This window comes from Tenebrio molitor, chromosome 8, assembly GCF_963966145.1.
Source record: "Tenebrio molitor chromosome 8, icTenMoli1.1, whole genome shotgun sequence".
In the NCBI taxonomy this organism is placed as follows: Eukaryota; Metazoa; Arthropoda; class Insecta; order Coleoptera; family Tenebrionidae; genus Tenebrio; species Tenebrio molitor.
Genome location: NC_091053.1, coordinates 6,215,915 through 6,234,397, shown reverse-complemented (window position 1 = coordinate 6,234,397; position 18,483 = coordinate 6,215,915). Strand labels below are relative to the sequence as shown.

Below are 18,483 nucleotides of genomic sequence, written 5' to 3'. Positions count from 1 at the left end.
TGAAATAATAATTGTATTCGCTTCAGAACTGGATCAGCTCGTTAGAAATTATTGTTGGGTTTAAATCGAGTTAGCGGTAATCCCCGGAGTTTTTAAAAATGAGTTGAAAGTTGGATAATCTGAGGCAAAGTGTTATCTTAGAAAATAGCGCGGTTTGGGTTGGGTCCTACTTTTAGGAAAGTGTAGTTTGTGTAAAGAATTTTTCGGTTTTTGATAAATATTATTTTCACGGCGAAGAAATGTCGAGAAAAAGGAATTGACGAATAGAGAAGGAAATGATAGATGATAAAAATAAATAAGCTAACATTGAAGAGAATAATTAAATCCAAAAGTGCAAATTAGACAATAAAAACTTAGTACTTTTCAAATTTGACAAATAATAATCGTAAATTAAACGATACATTTTAAATCTGTTATGATTTTTTTTATTAGAAATTAGAAGTAAAAGTGATAAGGACGATTAGAAAAATGAAAATCTAAGGAAAAATAGGTAAAAGATGATAGAAATAGAGAAAAAGATAAGTAAAAAAACTACATACGAAGACGTTACAAAAAAAAAAGAAATAGCAAATTCAAAATTTAAAGAAAAAAGCTCTTTCTGTTTCTGCCAATTCTTTTATTCATTGTCATTTCGCTTCCAAACCTGACATACTTCTCTACTTCGGATCTTCTAATTTTGAATCTTTAGTTTTCTCTATTTCTGAGTTTGATATTTTTGATATATAATTAAATAAAAGTAAATTAAAACTTTAGATTAAATGAAAAATCATAGTTGGCCGATGATTTTGAAATTTTGTCTAAAAGCCTAGATGTTGATTCTAAACAACTTTCCCTAATAACTTTTTGTCGTATTTGTCACATAAAAGGTACTTTACTCTACAGGAAAATAGGTTTTTTGAAAATTTCCAAGGCATACTTGATTTTTCAAAATTAAAATTATGTTAGAAATTAGTCTTTAACCAAGCAGGGCTGAATCCCACCTATTCGAGGACACACCTAATTTGACATCTGTCAAAGGTAACTTCAAAATTTATGCCTAAACAAACACGAAAAACGTTATGTCCACCTCGGCCAAAAAGTGCCTTTTGACCTCGCCTGTTTTCAAGTCTCGGCTCCGCCTCGACTAGAAAACCCAGACTCGGACGAAAAAGATGCACTTTTTGGCCCTTGATACACAAATAACTATGTATTTCGTAACGAATAACTCAAAAATATTTAAAAATAAAATAAATAATTTAACATTTTCAAGGCCCTGTTATTACTCTTACCTTTTTGAATTGTATTCGTATTTGTTTTATAGTAAAATTACTTATTCATTGTGTTGCTGAGAATTAATTTTACAATTGCAAATGTGACGAAGCCACCATTTTGTTTAAAGGGAATTGACGTTTCCGTCTGTCTACGTCATTAAACACCAATCTTACAATGCAATTTCCTGTGGTTGCTGCTGCAAAGTCAAAAACACAGCGTGCGGGAAATCGTTGTTTCCGTACTCCGAGGACAACCGGGAAATACCGATTTTGAGGCTATGAGTACAAAAACGTATTTTCTTACTTCTTGAAACGCACTTTATACTACATATTGATGTATGGGCAGAGAGGTAGAGAAAGTGTAAAAAAAAAAGATTTGAGAGGGGTGCTAGCAATGAAGAGAGAAACGCCAGGTGAGGAAAGAGTGTAAGAGAAATAGGCTCAGAGTGAAAGCAGGAAAGAGAGCGGCAAAGTTTGAAGACAAAATGGATGGAAGGGAAGAATGCTGGAGAGAAAAGAGGAGAAGAAGGAGAGAGAAGAGAAAGACATATTATCAGAGAAGTGGGTATTCCAGTGAAGAAGTCGAAAGATTAAGGGTGACCGATACCAGCGTTGACTAGAGTGTATTTCATTAATTGCAAATGCAAATGCAAAGAACTCAGTTAATACGCAATCATTCGTCAAGTATCATACATCAAATTAAAGGTTTTTTAATTCTCCAGACCGCAGCGTTATACTTTTTTTTATAAGAGAAAAAGATTGTCTGATGATATGATAAAAATCTAAAGTGCGCGGCTTTAATTCGATTTTTTATTACCTAAATTTCAATATTATGCTTCCAGATTTTGTAGAATGAATCTAAATAAGTTTACTGAGTCCGCTGCGTTGTGAAATTGTGGATGAAACATTTGTTTTTTTTTATATTGAGCTTAATGTAAAAGTTAAATGTTTTGTCTTCCAGGCGAACATTTCGTTAGAATATTTTGTAATTCTATACAATATATTTACCTTTACCTACTACATTAAATAATAATTAAAAAAAAACAGAAGTTGTGGAAGTTATTCATTTATAAATTTGCGAATAAAAACGGTTTTAGTTCATCGCTTTTGCCACCAGAGGCAGTAGAGGCACATCTTTTCTCCGATTTCAAAACTACCTACCTGTTTAGGAACGGGACAAATCCGGGGGTTAGTTTGGGCCGCCGATCAGTTTTCAACCAGGAAATTTTATGACTTTACAGATAATACCCTGTCCCGGTATTGTTCGAATATCTTCAGAAATTCTAATATAAACTATGACCGTACAGAGCGAATTAATTTTTGCTTTTTTTTTATGAAAACTAATTTTTGGAATTAAATATTAGGTTTTTTTAAAAATATGTACGTATAAAAATAATGAATAAATTGTTGTCTAATTGAGTCCGCACATTATTACGTCAACGTCATTAACATTATATAATATATATACCGGGTGTATTATGAAAAATCTTTGGTGCTGTAACTTCCTTATTTTTCAGACGATTTTAATAATTGATGTGTCAAGCAAAATCGTTTTAAATGGGCTACAATTTGAATTGATCCAATATTTGTTCTTGAGTTCTGTTTTTGACAAATGAAAGTCAACTTTTTTTTCAAATTGCACTATTAACTTTTTTTGCTCAGTTTTATAGAGATTTTTATTTAGAATATGAAAATGTAAACAACATGTTCATGCATAGAAAGAAAAAGAAGAAATTAAAAAATAACGTTTTTTTTTAATCAAGCAGTCACATTAAACAGTAATAAAAGTGCATTCTAGACAATGTCTATTTGACTCCGTCGATAACAGAAATGATTTAGTAACAAGAATCGTAGCAGTATGAGAACAAATACCACCACAATTTTTATTAAACGCCGCAATAGACGTCAGTGGAAGCTGTAGAATGTACCTTAGAGAGAATGGAGGTAATTTCGAACATTTGCTATAGTAAAGTTATGGTTACTTGATTTTTGGAAATTCAATTTTTTTTAATTAAAAAAAAATTTTTGATTTTTTATTTTAATGTTTGTGTTTCAGAAGATAAACATCTATCAGAATAAAAATAAAAAAATATACAGTGCAACTTAAAAAAACAAACTTAGCTGCGGTCTGTCAAAAAATATAATGTCAAAAAAAAATTATAGCATGTCGAGCTATAGTGTTTCTAAAACGAATTTTGTTTGATGTATCATTTATTAAAATCGGATAAAAAATAAGGAAGTTATAGCACCAAAGGTTTTTCATAATACACCCGGTATAACAAATTAAGTACAGAAATATTGATTTATAAATTAAAGTATGATCGTATGAAAAGTTTTGTGCGTTGTGGAGTATGCAGGTAGGTATATGTATAAATCACAAAAAGAAATCGCGAATTGGTAATTATCTACTCCTTCGCGAGACCAGTAGTTCCATTGCAAAATAGGTGGTTTTTTGGTGGTCATTTGAATGTCACAATGACGTTCTTTTTCGCACTAATGCGTTTAACTGTCACTTTTTCGCATTAGTGCCAAAAAGAGAGAAGTATAAAATTACAAGAAAAGCTTTCTTTTCTTTTACTAAAGCAATCAAAGTATTGAATTGATCTCATCAGTTCATCATGTAAAAGAAACTTTTAAAAAACGCAAGCCATTGCTCAAATCGTTGATAATTGGCTGCGACTTCGCAGGTAATAAACTGGATATACATTACATATAGCAGCTATACCGCAGATCAAAATCACTCATTTGGCAAGAAAATCGCTACAAAATTGTAACAATAAATATCACTTTTGTAATAAATGAATTGGAGTAGATAGAGAGTGATAGAATGATAGGAGTAATAAATTAGTGAATTAAAAAAATTAAAACCTGTATTTCTTTTTTCTTGTTTTTTGCCTAATACTTTACGGAATTAGAAAAAATCTTGTATGTAATTCGTTGCAAAAACATGTCTTTTTCGCATACGACGTCTAATGTGTCTAATGCGAGAAAGACATTTATTTATGGGCGTGAATTTTGGGACTTCATATTATTGGACCATTTTAATCTATTATAATATTAATAATTTTATTATTCGACAATTTTCCAGAAGAAAATTATGTCTTACATTTTTAGACAAAATAAGAAATGTATTTATTGTTTGTCTGATAAACCAGATTAAACCATAAAACTCCGAGAACCTTTCGGTAAGGGCATGGAAACGGTCAGGGCCTCAGGGCTTATTATTTCAGGTAAAAATTCAGTTTGGTTTCCATACTTATCTATATACTCTACTGTGTATTAGTGGCTGCGTTATAAAGGTGGCAAAACTGAAACACTTCGCCAGTATCGGTCACCCTTAAGAGCAAAATGAAGATGGATGAATGTAGAGTTGAGTAAAAGCGAGAAAGAGGAGAGACAAAACAGGTATTGGATGAAAGGAGTGGAAGGAAGGTGCAGAATGTGCAATGAGGAAAGAGAGACAATCGACCACATTAGAATGAATGTAGCAAAATGAGAGAGAGAGAGGGAGGGAGAGAGAAAGGAATGAGGAGAAATATTGAAAGAGATATGGAAGAGAAAAGCAAGGAAAGAAAAAGAAAGTGGCTTAATTTTATAGAATTGATATTTTTATGTTTGTAATCAGTTTGTTTGTTGTTTTTCTGATGTTCTTCCACCTTGCTTTGATTTAAAATAATTTTTCTACTGTCTCAACAGAAAATAGGCTGACAACGACGAATAATGAGTCATGATCCACCGCGGAGTGCCGAGGCCTACCTGGAATGTTCGAGACCGGAGTAAAATGGAGACAATGCGAGTTTGAACTAGTCAGTTAGTTATTAGAGTGAATGTTGTTAACGAATTATTGGTCAGCGAAGACAGTGATTAACAAGCCTTAATATTAGCATATGAATTTCAGTTACATTTTTTTGTAGTCAGCAATTTATATTCATTTAGGGTAAATTGTTAATCAACAATAAATTCATTGTTATTGTTTTCTACAAAATTCTTGAAATCATCGAACCCACCCACACTCAGAGCAAACGCTACAGTATTCTCTCTCTAGGTAGTAAAAGTAAAAGTGTAGCATAAATCACGGATGTACTACCAAAACGCCCCGTACTAACCCTTTCGAAGCGCTACCGTCACCAGCGAGAATCTAAACGCTGGGCCCCTACCATCACATCAGCTGCGCGCCGTCGGAGCGTGCCGCACCATCCCCAGCCAGGTTATAAAAGGGATGCACGCATGGACAACAAATCATTATTCATTTGATCATTCGAGCTCCCTCAAGAGTCTCACCACAAACCTTTGTTAACTTTGTTTACCTCCATGTAAATAAACAATTTACAACACAAACAATGTTAAAAGTGGCGCCACAACGTGAGGCATAATGTTAAAAAAGTAAAAATGTCAAGTTAATATTTCTTTTGCTTGAAAAATAAACCAAAATGACATCTTCCGCAATTTTTTTTCGCATTTCTTTCCATCATCCATTGTTTGAATAAATCATTTTTCCTTTCATTCTTCTCCCTTTTATTTCACAAACAAATCCAATTGTGCTGCTTTGGCCTTCTACAGCACAAGGGAAATCATTTCTTCAAAGATTTGTAAAAACCAGACAACTAGCCAGGATGAAATGAACTGTTTATAGAATACAAACTTGGTAACGGCAAGTGTGCTTACTCTGATGCTTAAATTTTAAGAAAGTTTCATTTATATTTTAATTTTTTTTTTTTTTAATTAAAGCGAAATATGTATGTGAAAACTATTCTGCATTGTATAATACTTTCCATTTGTAAAAAAAATCCATCAAGATTTCTCGTTTCTTAGTCGCAACTTAAATTTTCTAATAATTTTTTTCTCTTTTCTTGACTCTTTCATAATCCTGGTTCCCTATCTACCACACAGTCTATTTTGTATCTTTCCTTTATTCGATTTATTTCTCATGAAATCTTTGACTTCCGAAAATTGTATTACAATTTCGTCCAGAACATATTAGACAAATAATTTGCAACATCTCCAATTTTGTGCCAACCACGATTTCCATGAGAACAAGATTTCGAGATAAGATTCGAATATGTACATGTGACCTTTCAAATCGTCTTCGCTGTTACAACCTTCATCTTTCTCAGTTACGAAAACTAGTCTTTATTGAAGCCTCACAAATACTCCACAGAACAGCAAGTACTAATTAAGCCCCAGGATAAAAATCAGTTTTTAACAAAGAGACAATTCTAATCCCTTGTTTGCTCATGTATTTCTCGACAGTCAACATTTCCTAATAACTCACCTGTTATGAGCTGACAACAATACCGACCGAATGTTGGAAATTCTCGGAGAAAACTAAGAGGAATGTTTCGCTAATTAGCATTTCCGAGGAATGCCTCGAAAAACAATTCGATTTAGTCAGCACCGGCGGTAAATCCGCTGCTATTATCGCGATTTCATGTTTATCTAAGCGCATAACTGTATCAGCAAAATGCAAATAAGTCGGCCAATGATAGAACAAAATCGTACAATTGTAACAGGGTCAGGTGGCAACTCATAGCGGTACTTGCGGGCTAGAAAGTGACAAGTATATTCCCCAGATGCGAATCTTTATTGCAAATGTTGTTTAAAATGGCAACAAAGTTCGCAAATGTCAGGTCGTAATAACAATGATGAAGCGCGACTCTGTTGCAACACTTTTCCATGTCTTCAGCTTGTGATGGTTTATTGAGGTGGCGCATCGTCCTGGGAAAAACGTGTCAACCGCCAAGGCAAAATCCGATTTTTCAGGCAAACATTGTATCCCTAATTACTTCATTGTGATGGAAATTTATGTATGAAATTGTAATTTTATTCATCTTATACTTTAGCGTGTAATCGCTTTGTATGCGTTGAAGACCCATTATTTGCAGCAGTCTTTGGTCCACTCCATCGACGAAAAAACCAATCACCACTAATGGAAAAATGATAATTTCATTAATTTCCACACTGGTTCAAATTTTTGACTCGCCTCGTCGTTAGATTGTTTATGGTACGTTCAAGATGAAGCGAAGAGAATGCCAAGAATTTCTTGAGTCGATCGCGATCAGTAAAAGTAGAATTTTATGCCTCGGATACTGAGACTGATGATATTTGATCCACTTAGAGAAGAGAAACGTTCATGATGGAAGCGTTTATCGGTGACCTTTTCGTTTTTGTGGTTGTGGGCGGTCAGTTTTGGATAGTCCACCTTGGGAAGGTTGCCAAGTTTTTGAGGTTTGGCACTTGGTCCAGACCACTGGTTTTTATAAGTGGAAAGAGCAACCGCGATCGACTTTTGGAAAAAAAAAACATTTAAAAAACTGTCAAAAACACTTCCCAATTTATTCCGATCTGACTCATGCGCTGGTTATTCAGTAGAGTAGGTTCAAATCGAGAAGTACATCGGCGATCCTATGATTTACGTCGGCTAGACACCACGTGATGCGTACTTTTCTTTGTGAGCGTGCTCTAGATGTATTAAATGCCAAACTTTTTTGCAATCATTTCAATATCTTTACATAATAATAAGACAAACACATGAAGCGATTGTTTGGTCTGCGGTGTTCTAAAAATAATTTTAACTAATTCCACTACACTTTCATATTTATGTAATATTAATTCAGCATTTGCCAGATTATAATTGTCCAATTTACTTACACTTATTAATGTTAATACTTAAATTGTTTTTACATAAATATTTAAACAAGTTATCCAACTCTGTATTTTTCTTACCATTTATACCAAATTTGTTCCTGACCATTGTACCATCTGTTACAAAACTTTACCTGCATCTAGCAAGATCGTTTCAAATTACGATAACAAGAGGATTAGTCCCATCATGGTAGAGGTATTGGATTTTCTCATGGGCTATGAGTCATATCTGCGTAAACAACAAGTATTAGTCTCAAGTAGGCGTTTTCAGTTTTCAATTACAGATTTTTCATTGGTTATCTCTCCGCCTTCGCGTATATATTTCCAAGGTCACAGGCCATGAGAGAATCCAACACCTCTAAAATACTATTAAAAAATTTAGTCCTTTGACGTCGTTTCGATAGATTACTGTTCCACTCATTCTCCCACTTTTTAATTCTTATTTATTGTTCTTTTGGTACTTTCTACTTTTCAACAAGTCCACACCAAATTTAGTGAGCTTCTAAATCCCGACACTGTACCACATGTGCACTCAATACAAACACGAAAATATATAGTTTCCTTGAGGAATTCGCAGATATCAGTCCGTCAAAAGAACATGTATAAAAACGACAACTGGGAGAATATCACAAATTTAATAGGGTTTTCCTTGTGAAAGTAAAAAAAATAAATTCGACGCTATCTGGCACCAAGCCATCTCCGACCCTCTTTCTGAAATTGTCGGCGACATTATGACGTTCTTCAATAAAATCCTCGTTAATATTTGATGAAAAATACAAGCTCCACAAACTGTCCAAGAAGTGGAGCGGGTGAGACACCTCGCCAAGACTTCCATCCAATTTATTCGATGTTTTCCAATACCCCCGCTTTTCCATCAATATCGGCGACAATTCTTCCAACACAACATGCACATTCAACCCTTCAATAATTAAATCCGCCCCGGCCATTTCCCAAATTACAACTTGTCTCTTGAAAATTAATGGAAGTTGAAAAAAGCGATACCGCCGAACTCTTACACACTACCACCATTAATAAAATCATGTCATTTGCAGAACTGCTGCGAATTTACTATTCCTGGGTACGACTTAATCACTGTGTTTAGCTAAACTAGAAAAACAATTTCGGCTGGGCCATTATTCTGTCGGCTCCTTGTAATTTTTTGTGTCTGATGGAGCCGCCAAAAACCCTACCTGGTCGAATCCCGACATACGTAATTACAACCATCGAGTTCGCAGAAACGGGGGAAAACCCCGAGACGTGGACAAGACGAGGCGGTTCTTATCCTTTCACGCTTCGAGGAACAAAACTGTCCTTAATCGACTACTAAATCATTTCGAATGGAGAGATACGAATTGGTGTTTCCCTTGCAGATAGGGTGTAAATCATGTGCTACAGGCTGGATTCGACGCTGTGGTGATAAACAGCGGGGTTGACATTTAGAAATATTGTAACAGCACCAGAAACATTACAACACCAACTCTTTTGGATTTATTTTGTACGATATTTCCCGAATGGAATGTCATGTTCTTCCGCTCAGAATTCGGGAGAAAATAAATAAAACAATGACGGTCTCTTACCTATTGTGCGGAAAGGCGGTTAGTCTTAGCTTGATGGGGCATATGGTTGAAAAAGATCTGAAAAAATACGAATAATTAAATGTTTTCAAGATTTTATGAATAACAGTACATTTAGATATTAGGTAATGCAGAGTACGAGTCATTTTCAAATAATAGAAGGGCGCAACAAAGAAATGAACGAAAAATTGTTATACAAGGTGTAATCGAAATACACGGAATAATTTTAACCACGAGCTACTGGCTTCATGTAGAACTCGGAAAAAATATTTAAAAAATTCTATGTCAAAAAATAAATTGACAATTAATTTTTGAGGTACAATTTTTTATAGTTCCTTTTAGTCTTCTATGTTGTCCCACAACCTTGTAGGTAAAATTTCAGCACATTTTTAAAATACACCTTTGTATATAATGTTTTATAAAACGTACACCAATGCGGTTTCCTTGTTTTAAAGCAAATTTCCTAGAGGTTACTTCGCATTGGCGTACATTTTATAAACTATGATATACAAGGGTATATTTTAAAAATGTGCCGAAATTTTACCTACGATGTTGTGGGACAACCTACAAGACTAAAAGCAACTACATACATATAAAAAATTGTACTTACTTCAAAGATTAAATGTCAATTTATTTTTTGACATAGAATTTTTTTAAATATTTTTTCTGAGTTCTACATGAAGCCAGTAGCTCGTGGTTAAAATTATTTCGTGTATTTCGATTACACCCTGTGTAATGTTGATTTGTGATTTAATTTAAAGTAGTAGGAAAATACTACCTGATTTCGGTCGCTTCGGCACGCTCCGAACATTTGTAGTTTGATGGTCCGTACTCGAAATTTTGTAATGTGTACCAGCAATTTTGACTCTTTCGATAACAAATTAATTATTGGATTTTCCGGGCCCTTCTAGGTATCTACCTAGGACTCCTAATTACCACCCAAATAAAAAAATGTATCGTATGAAGCACAAAAAAAATTGAGTAATTAATGACGACCGACAGCAATGGGTTGTCCCAACCGTTCCAACCCTCATAAAAGTATTAGTACGTAAAAACCTACATAAGTCGTTCCAAATATCGGTTCCTACTACTATACCACCAACAACAAAATTGAAATATTACTTTTAACGTGGATTAAAAATTTGCACGAACAAGATAGGTGTTTCAAAAAGTTCTGCCCTTATTTCAAGAGGTCTTCAACTCTCTATTGAAGTGGCGATAGTGTTCAGCTCTAGCAAATGATTAAATTCCGTTATTGATTTACGAATATGAGACTACAAGGTGAAACAACAAGTGCAGACATTGGAAGGGGCATTTGTCTTTGAACAGGCTAGTCCAAGATTGTAAACGAAGGAGATTTTAAACAAAAATACTCCAAGAAGTCTTGTCCCTACTCAGGAGAAGACCTTCAGTCTATTAAAGTGGGGCGAGTGTTCAGCTTTAGCAAGTGATTAAATCCCGCTATTGATTTACGAATTTGACACTACGAGTACAAGGTAAAACAACAAGTGCAGACACTGAAGGGGGATATGAACAGCCTAGTAAAGATTGTAAAGGAGAGAAGTTACTATTCTATGTGAATGAAACCAGTCTGTATCGGAGATAATTGTCTTTCTTTATAAACTGCGATAATTCGATATTTTTACTGTCTTCATTTTTGTCTTCTTTCTTTTTGCCTGACATTTTTTAGTGGTTGGCGTCATCTACTACCTTCTAGACACTGCTTACTAAATATTCCTTAAACTTTTCAGCAATAACCTTTTCCTTCCCTTCAGGTCTACTACTAAAACAATTGTTTTTGAAAATTCTTTCTTTAGCTGGCAACAATACGAAACGTCTCAACTCTTTTAGATTATTCTTACAACTGTCTTTGCTAGTCGTATTCTATACACTTATGATTTTAAGTGGATGAGACCAATCTCTGCTGAAAGAAATTATCTTTCAAAAGATATTCAATTCCTGGGAAGTGTTCCAGATTTTAGGGCCTCCAAAGATCGCTTAACACTTTTTCTTGGGGGGGAAATGCTCATAGAGGAAAAATACTTCAGCCCCTGCTCATGTATCACAGCATTGAAGAATTGTAAGAAATTTGTAGAAAGTCTTATTCTTCTGTTGTTAGAGAAAACCTGAAGCCATGACATAAACTTTGCGGTCCAACATCAAAGTTGTATTTCTACCAAGAACTACTTTCCTCGTTGAGCCTCTGGATCAACGTACCACGACAAAGTTAAAGCTTCGTTTTTAAGAAGAACCTTTAGAAAGTCAATTTATAAGACTGATGATGAAATAAAAGCAACTGTGCCGGAGTTTTGGAAAAGTTTTAGATCAAAGATATCATCATCATTGAAGAAGCATAGAATGAAGTGACAGTTAAGAAGTGACCTATATGAATAGTATTGAGAAGAGCTTTGATTTTGAAGCTCTGCGCAACTTCACGGACTTTGAAACTTTGAAGTTTATGGGAGCTTTGGCAATGTAAGTTTTTGATAATGTTAAGGAGATATTTAACGATTTGCACAACTCTGATAAGGAATTAGTTGAACTAAAGAGCCAAGCAGATGAAGAGACAATGGAAGATGAAGGCACAGGTCCAACAAAAGTAAATGGGTTAAAAACACAAAATTGTAATCAAATGATATCTTTTACATCCATACTAAGAGAAAAAAATGAATGGGTCAAAAGGGTACTACAGCAGAGTAAGGGATGATATCAAAGCAGAAATGCTAAAAATCCTTTACAAATGAAATATGTATTTGCTTCATTTTTAATACATACAGTGAGTTTTTTTTAAGACTGGCCATAGGGTTTTACATGCTAATTTTTCAACCCCCTGTTAACTTTTGTTCTGATGAAAATATTTAAACCATTTTTGGAACAAAGTTGGGAGATTTTTCAAACTATCGGATAGATTACAATTCAATATCCCAAACTGTCGAAAAAGTTGTGAAAAAAATATTTTTTAAGCGCGCCGAAAGAGTCCAAAATTGGAGATCGTCAGGTGCTGGTTGAGCTAAGGTTCTCGATTGTAAAAGGTAACGACAACGGTTGCGCCAATATTTCCATCTCACTTAATTTGGCGTCTATGCAAGTTAATCTGTTCGACACGATACAAACATCCCGTGACACGATACAAACATCCCGTAAAATTGTGTATAACTCTGTCTTTGTCACACTCACGGCATTTGTCGATATGTCCTCTCTTTTAATTTGGCGTCTCAAAAACGAACAATGAGTTGTCGCTACCTTATTTATCATCGAGAACCTTAGGTTGAGCCGACAATGGCGCTACTCTGGCGGCCGCTCGACGTACTATTATTTCGGCGCCCTAAAAATATTTTTTTCACAACCTTTTCGACAGTTTGGGATATTGAATTGTAATCTATCCGATAGTTTAAAAAATCTTTCAACTTTATTCCAAAAATGGTTTGAATATTTTCATCGGAACAAAATTTAACAGGGGGTTGAGAAATTAGCATGTAAAACCCTATGGCCAGTCTTAAAAAAAACTCACTGTATATTGTATCAAAATTGACAAATAATTTGGTAAGAAATCATATTTGGTCAGAGTAACTCAGAAACAGCAAAAATAAAAAGTCAAACACTCCAAATACAACTTTCGCTGAACCGATCTGAATCCTATCGAACCGTGGTGGGATAGTTTCAGAAACTTGGGCCCTCTTGTGCCTATTATCACTGGCTCCAATTCACACTGATATCATCATGACATCGCATTAGACGAAACGTCTTGAATAAAATATTTAAACGCGAGTAAAATTTAAACGAACATCGTATCACCGTTGTAAAATGAAGTGTTTACGAGGTAAGCCCCGCTGAAAAGATAATAAAAGAGGTTCTCGCAAATGTAAGTGCGTCCGTAAAACCGCTATTTCATCGGTTGATAAACCATCCTTTGGCCTTTCAAATTTGCTCAGCAACGAAGAACGTCCAGAGGAAGACGTGGGGCGGCGTAAATGCCGCCACCATTTGTTATTTGGACCGTGTGAAACTGAGACGTCCACATTATCATGTTAATCCTGGATTCATTCCGACTGGATTCATATTTACGTTTTATGCATACTCTACATGTTTATGTTAATGTCATTATGTTACATTTCCGTTTCCGTCTTGGCCTGAATAATTTATCGGTCGGAGCAGTGTGTCACATTCTCCACAACAAATTAACGTCGGCCAAGGCAAATCACCCTTTTGTTTGGTCGATACCGCAAACACCCCTCTGATTAAAGAAGCATCGATTACCACCCCCAACATCTAATTAAACATGCGAGCCAACTAATCTACCACTAGATCGCGATTTACGTAAAAACCGTGAACATTTCCACTGACGGAGGAAGGCCGAACGCGCCTTAAAACCATCGAAGGTGAGCCTACGTTGTCTCCTCATTTCGTCCTTCTAATTGTAATAAGCGCATTACGCTCGCTGTCCTTGCAAAGTTAATTTTCCTCTAAACTGATAAAATCACGACGTTCGTCTCGTCCTGTCTTCGTTAAAAAGCTCATTTTCTCTTTAGTTACGGACAGGTCGTAAAAACTACCATCAATCTGTCGCCACCAACACTGACAAGAATTTTAACTGGTCCCATTTTGTATCGGGAACTGATCAAAGTGAACAATTTTTCGCGCTTCAGTTTGGATCAAGTTTTAATTAAAAGCACGTCCGGAAAGTTACATAATTCTATTTACCGTTTTCGACTAGATAATCGTGTTTGTTTGCTGTTAGCGAGGAAAATAAATTTAATCAACGTGAAAAACACCACCAATACGGGGATGTTTATCGACGATCTGCGCGCCAATATTATCAAATAAAATATTTGAACTGGGCTTAAAATAGCGCCGGATAATACAGCGGTTTACCGCTGTGGATCAGAAGTTGTCATGGTATTGCAACAAATGGGTCATAGAGCTGGGTTCCAGGTCCATATGGGTCAACATGAATTTTTTTGAGCTAGAGCTCAAAACTTGATTTGAAGTTTCCAAAAGATTTGATAACGATAATTCAAGATACGATTTCAAAAACGCTTTGTCGGCGACAATTTTTCTCTCGGTACGTTAAAGAATGATTTCGCGGACTTGATATACAATAGTTATTTGGATCACTAGTCCAGAAAATGATATTTTGCGAGTGTGAGTGGTATTGCGTAGCCAAGGCGCCTAGCCGAGGCGCGACACGAGCACTCGCAAAACATTTTCTGGACGTGTAATCCACAAAATTTTTCATGCCCACAAATTTAAATCATTTTTAAAAAGTAAAAAATTATTATTATGTAATTAATTCAACAAAAGTAACTTCTATGTCAAACTTTGTTGACATTTAAGAATCAATGCTGCCAGCCCATTCTCTAGTGGATTTTTAACCAAGGTCACTTTTGTAAGTACTAGGTCGGGAATTTAACGTTCCCGGCGGATTTTGAATCATGTAAAACCGTCGATAACGGCCGGCGGCACAAAAACAACAATTAAATAATAATTTTGGAATATTAAAGTAATGTATGGTGTTCTATACCGACTTTTTGATTTTGATTTACTTTTTATTTTTCAATATGGTTTCCACCAAGATCAATACAGTGTTTGATTTCCTTCATTTTACAACTTTCCATTTTTTTCCAGAAATTCAATGATGAAGCATGGTTTCACCCTTAAAATATATAGTTTTTTTTCTGTTTCAATTAATACAATGGATTCAGGTTTTTCACGCTTCCTTTCTAAACCTGTACATCTATGTCTATTGTCATTGCAAACATATAAACAAACGTCACAACCTTTTATAATCACTTGGTATCATGAGCAAATAATTATGGAGGATCTCACCAACAGGATCTCAATCGCTTCACCTATCCAGTGAATGCGAATTATATGACCAGGATGCCCATTATCCTTATTGAAAGAGTCAAGTTCATCCTTTTAAGGTCGCATAGAATGGTGACGTTCACATGAATTTTATTCATAGATTAATTCTTTTAACAAGATATTTAATCACGAATCTATATTGAGATTTCCGCCAAGCAAACCACCTGACTTAATGGTAATTAATCATCGTTTACCAAATTACCAAAGCAATTTGAATGAAATTTCACAGCAGTCCTCATTGTCCTTCAAACACCTACCTTTTTCTATGCGCGGCTAACTTTCCTCCAGTCAGCACTCGTGTATAATTCTGATGTGTTTCTTTTGTTCAGTTCTAATGTTATTTAAATCCTAAAATTCCTATTCTAGAGATAAGACAACAATCGAATAGCTGCCAAAACGTCTTATTTCACAGCCGAAAAAATAATTAGCCTCAAAGCATGAAATCCATTGTGATTTGTCTGCACCGGAAATGATGTCAACTTCTACTGTGACAGTTTTAGTGCAGCTTTAAGTTACTGTCTTTGATTCTATTACTTGAAATAGGACTGCGACAAAATTGAAAGAAAAAGCCATAGCCACTATCTTGTAAAAGCTGACAAACAAAAAAGATAAAATCTGATAAAGATGATAGCCAAAAACACAAAAACTGAGAACATCATCAAGCCGTGGCGTCGACAACATCAATGAACGTCTCAGACCGGAATAAAAATGTGCAAGCACGTGGTGCTGCAACTGTTGTCTTTGAATTGCGCTCCGATGAAGTGGTCAAGCTTTCACGCAATCTTAATTAAGTCTCGCGTCAAATTAAATGTACGCCTCTTCTGCAAATCAGCGATAATCAAAGACGTCCATCCATCTTCCCAGAGTTCACACAAATCAATTACGCAAATGAATAACTTGTCAAAAGTAATCGTAAAAATGTATTGATTCCTAAATGACTAGTATGAAGCAATCAACGACAAGTTTTCGTTTTGGACAGCCTACACCTATAATTAAGTATATGATGTGCTAAATATTTTTTGATGTTTAGTGTCGTGAAAAATATGCAAAATAAGGTGAACGCCATAAATTATTTTTATGGGTGGTAATTTTCATAGAATTTAATGTGTTCGCTAATTTGTAAGTTGCCATAAAATATTTTTACGGCGCTGAACTGATTAAATCTGTCAAGCAAACCGAACTTGGAGTCAATTTAAACTTGATACAAAAATAAGGACTCTGATCCTTTTTTTGAAGCATATCTTGTTTGCAGTGACTGAGCTTTCTGCGGAATATTTCGATGCTCGATTTCATTGTGCTCGTTACCAGCGTGGTAAAGTGTCTTTTATTGCTTTTTCCTTAATTTGTAATTTCATTTTGAAGGCCCTTGAAAAATTCCCCAATATGACAGTTTTAATCAGAAAGCGTGTCTCAAAGAAGTTTGAACTTTCCGGAGCCACTTTCGCTTAATTGGCTTCTTTTTTAATCCCACCGGAATGTTTTTGTTTTGAAATAATGGCGGTTGATTGACCATAAAATGACATGTCATTAAATGGATCAACAACCTACCGCGTTGTCGTAATTTCACGTTTGTAAAAACGAAATTCGACTATCGCCGCAATTTAAACCAATTAAGTGCAATTTCCAAATTTCACATTCCTGGAAAGATGATCTGCCCAGGAGCCAAAGTTGAGCGATTAAATTTACGATCTTGTTGCTCATTTGACTGCCGATTCCACTTAATTTTTCCTAATTCCAATTTTAATCTACACGGGTCGATTAAACCTTACAAGAATGTTAATGGCCAAGCAACTTAATTCTTCTAACGCAAAATATCAAAATCTAGCACAGCACGCGAACAGATTTCGAAACATTTCTTATTCCAGTAAAAACATGCAAATAGGCGACGTGCATGAACACATTTTTCCACATGATAGATATGTAAAATTTGTACTAAAATTCGGACTATCTTGGCGAAGCGACCGGTGGGGAAGGTCAGCGGCAAAATTAAAAAATGCCAAAGTAATAAATTCAAAAGGAACGCCGAGAAGGGTGCGGGGTTCGTTTTTAACATTCCCCAGTTGTGAAAGAAATATAAAAGCATAAACGATTTCGTCGACTTTCATTCGGAAATGTTTATTAGATTTTTAATGAAACTGCGGTTCTGCGTGATAATAATGAATTAATTTTCTCATCTGCGGTATCGAAAGGGGGATTTAATTATTGGCAATTAGCACGCGAAAGCCGCAGCCTTCGCTGTATTAATTTAAAAAATTGGAGATTTTTTTTTGCAAGTTACCATCAGATAGACATTCAAATACTTAATTTGCGAATATTTTTGCGCGGCACACGCAGAGTTAAATAAAGTAAAAACTTCTTCGGAAAAAATTCTGAACAGAGTGCTTGAAGAGTTTTAGTCATTTCTTAGTAAAAGTGATAAAATATATTTTAGATCAATAAATTATGCTAACTTTAAAAACGTCCTCTTTGTCCTCGCAGCTTTTAGAAAAATTCATCACTGATTTTTTTTTTTTTTTTTGTATGGGGTGTTCATTTAAATTTCTCCTCAAAGTTGGCGTTGAAGAGTCGATTGTGAAAACACCACGGATTTCGGATCACGGATCAGCTCATTTTTTGCGTTGTTTGTGTTTTTACTCTGTAGACTGACGAGTCGATATACAGGGTGTATTTTTAAAATGTGCCGAAATTTTACCTACGAGGTTGTAGGACAACGTAGAAAACTAAAAGCAATTTTAAAAAAATTGTAGTTCAAAAAATAAATGTCATTTTATTTTTTGACATCGGATTTTTTAAATATTTTTTCCGAGTTTTACATGAAGCCAGTAGCTCGTGATTACAATTTGTGCATGCATTTCAAAAACACCTGTAGTATACAAATAAGTGAAACTAATATTAAATTTGTGTTACATAAGAAAAAAAAAAGGAAAAACTAAAAAAAAAACAAATAAACAATACAAAATATCTATGAAAAAAACAGAAGCATACATGCTCTGAACGATCAAAAAAAGAAGTGCCAAATGGCAATACATACTAAGAAAAATAAGAGCAACGAATGCGCAGGAATAAAAAATAAAAAAGAAAACACTGAATAAACATGGCAAGAAAGGCAGGACAAAAAATTAATAAAATAGAACAAAAATGAAGAATAAGTT

The 18,483-nt window shown here is 34.8% G+C and overlaps 1 protein-coding gene across 3 annotated transcripts in view; it reads right to left on the bottom strand.

Annotated features, from left to right (window-relative positions):
• The window catches only part of LOC138136921 (beta-1,4-glucuronyltransferase 1), a 118,049-nt gene that overhangs the window by 80,549 nt on the left and 19,017 nt on the right, over positions 1-18,483 (bottom strand). For 2 of the 3 annotated variants that reach the window (XM_069056227.1, XM_069056226.1), the window contains exon 2: positions 9,470-9,526. The exons of the other annotated variant lie outside the window; for it this stretch is intronic. The gene's annotated coding sequence lies outside the window, so the exon portion shown is untranslated. The remainder of the gene's footprint in view (positions 1-9,469; positions 9,527-18,483) is intronic. 3 annotated transcript variants of the gene reach the window in all.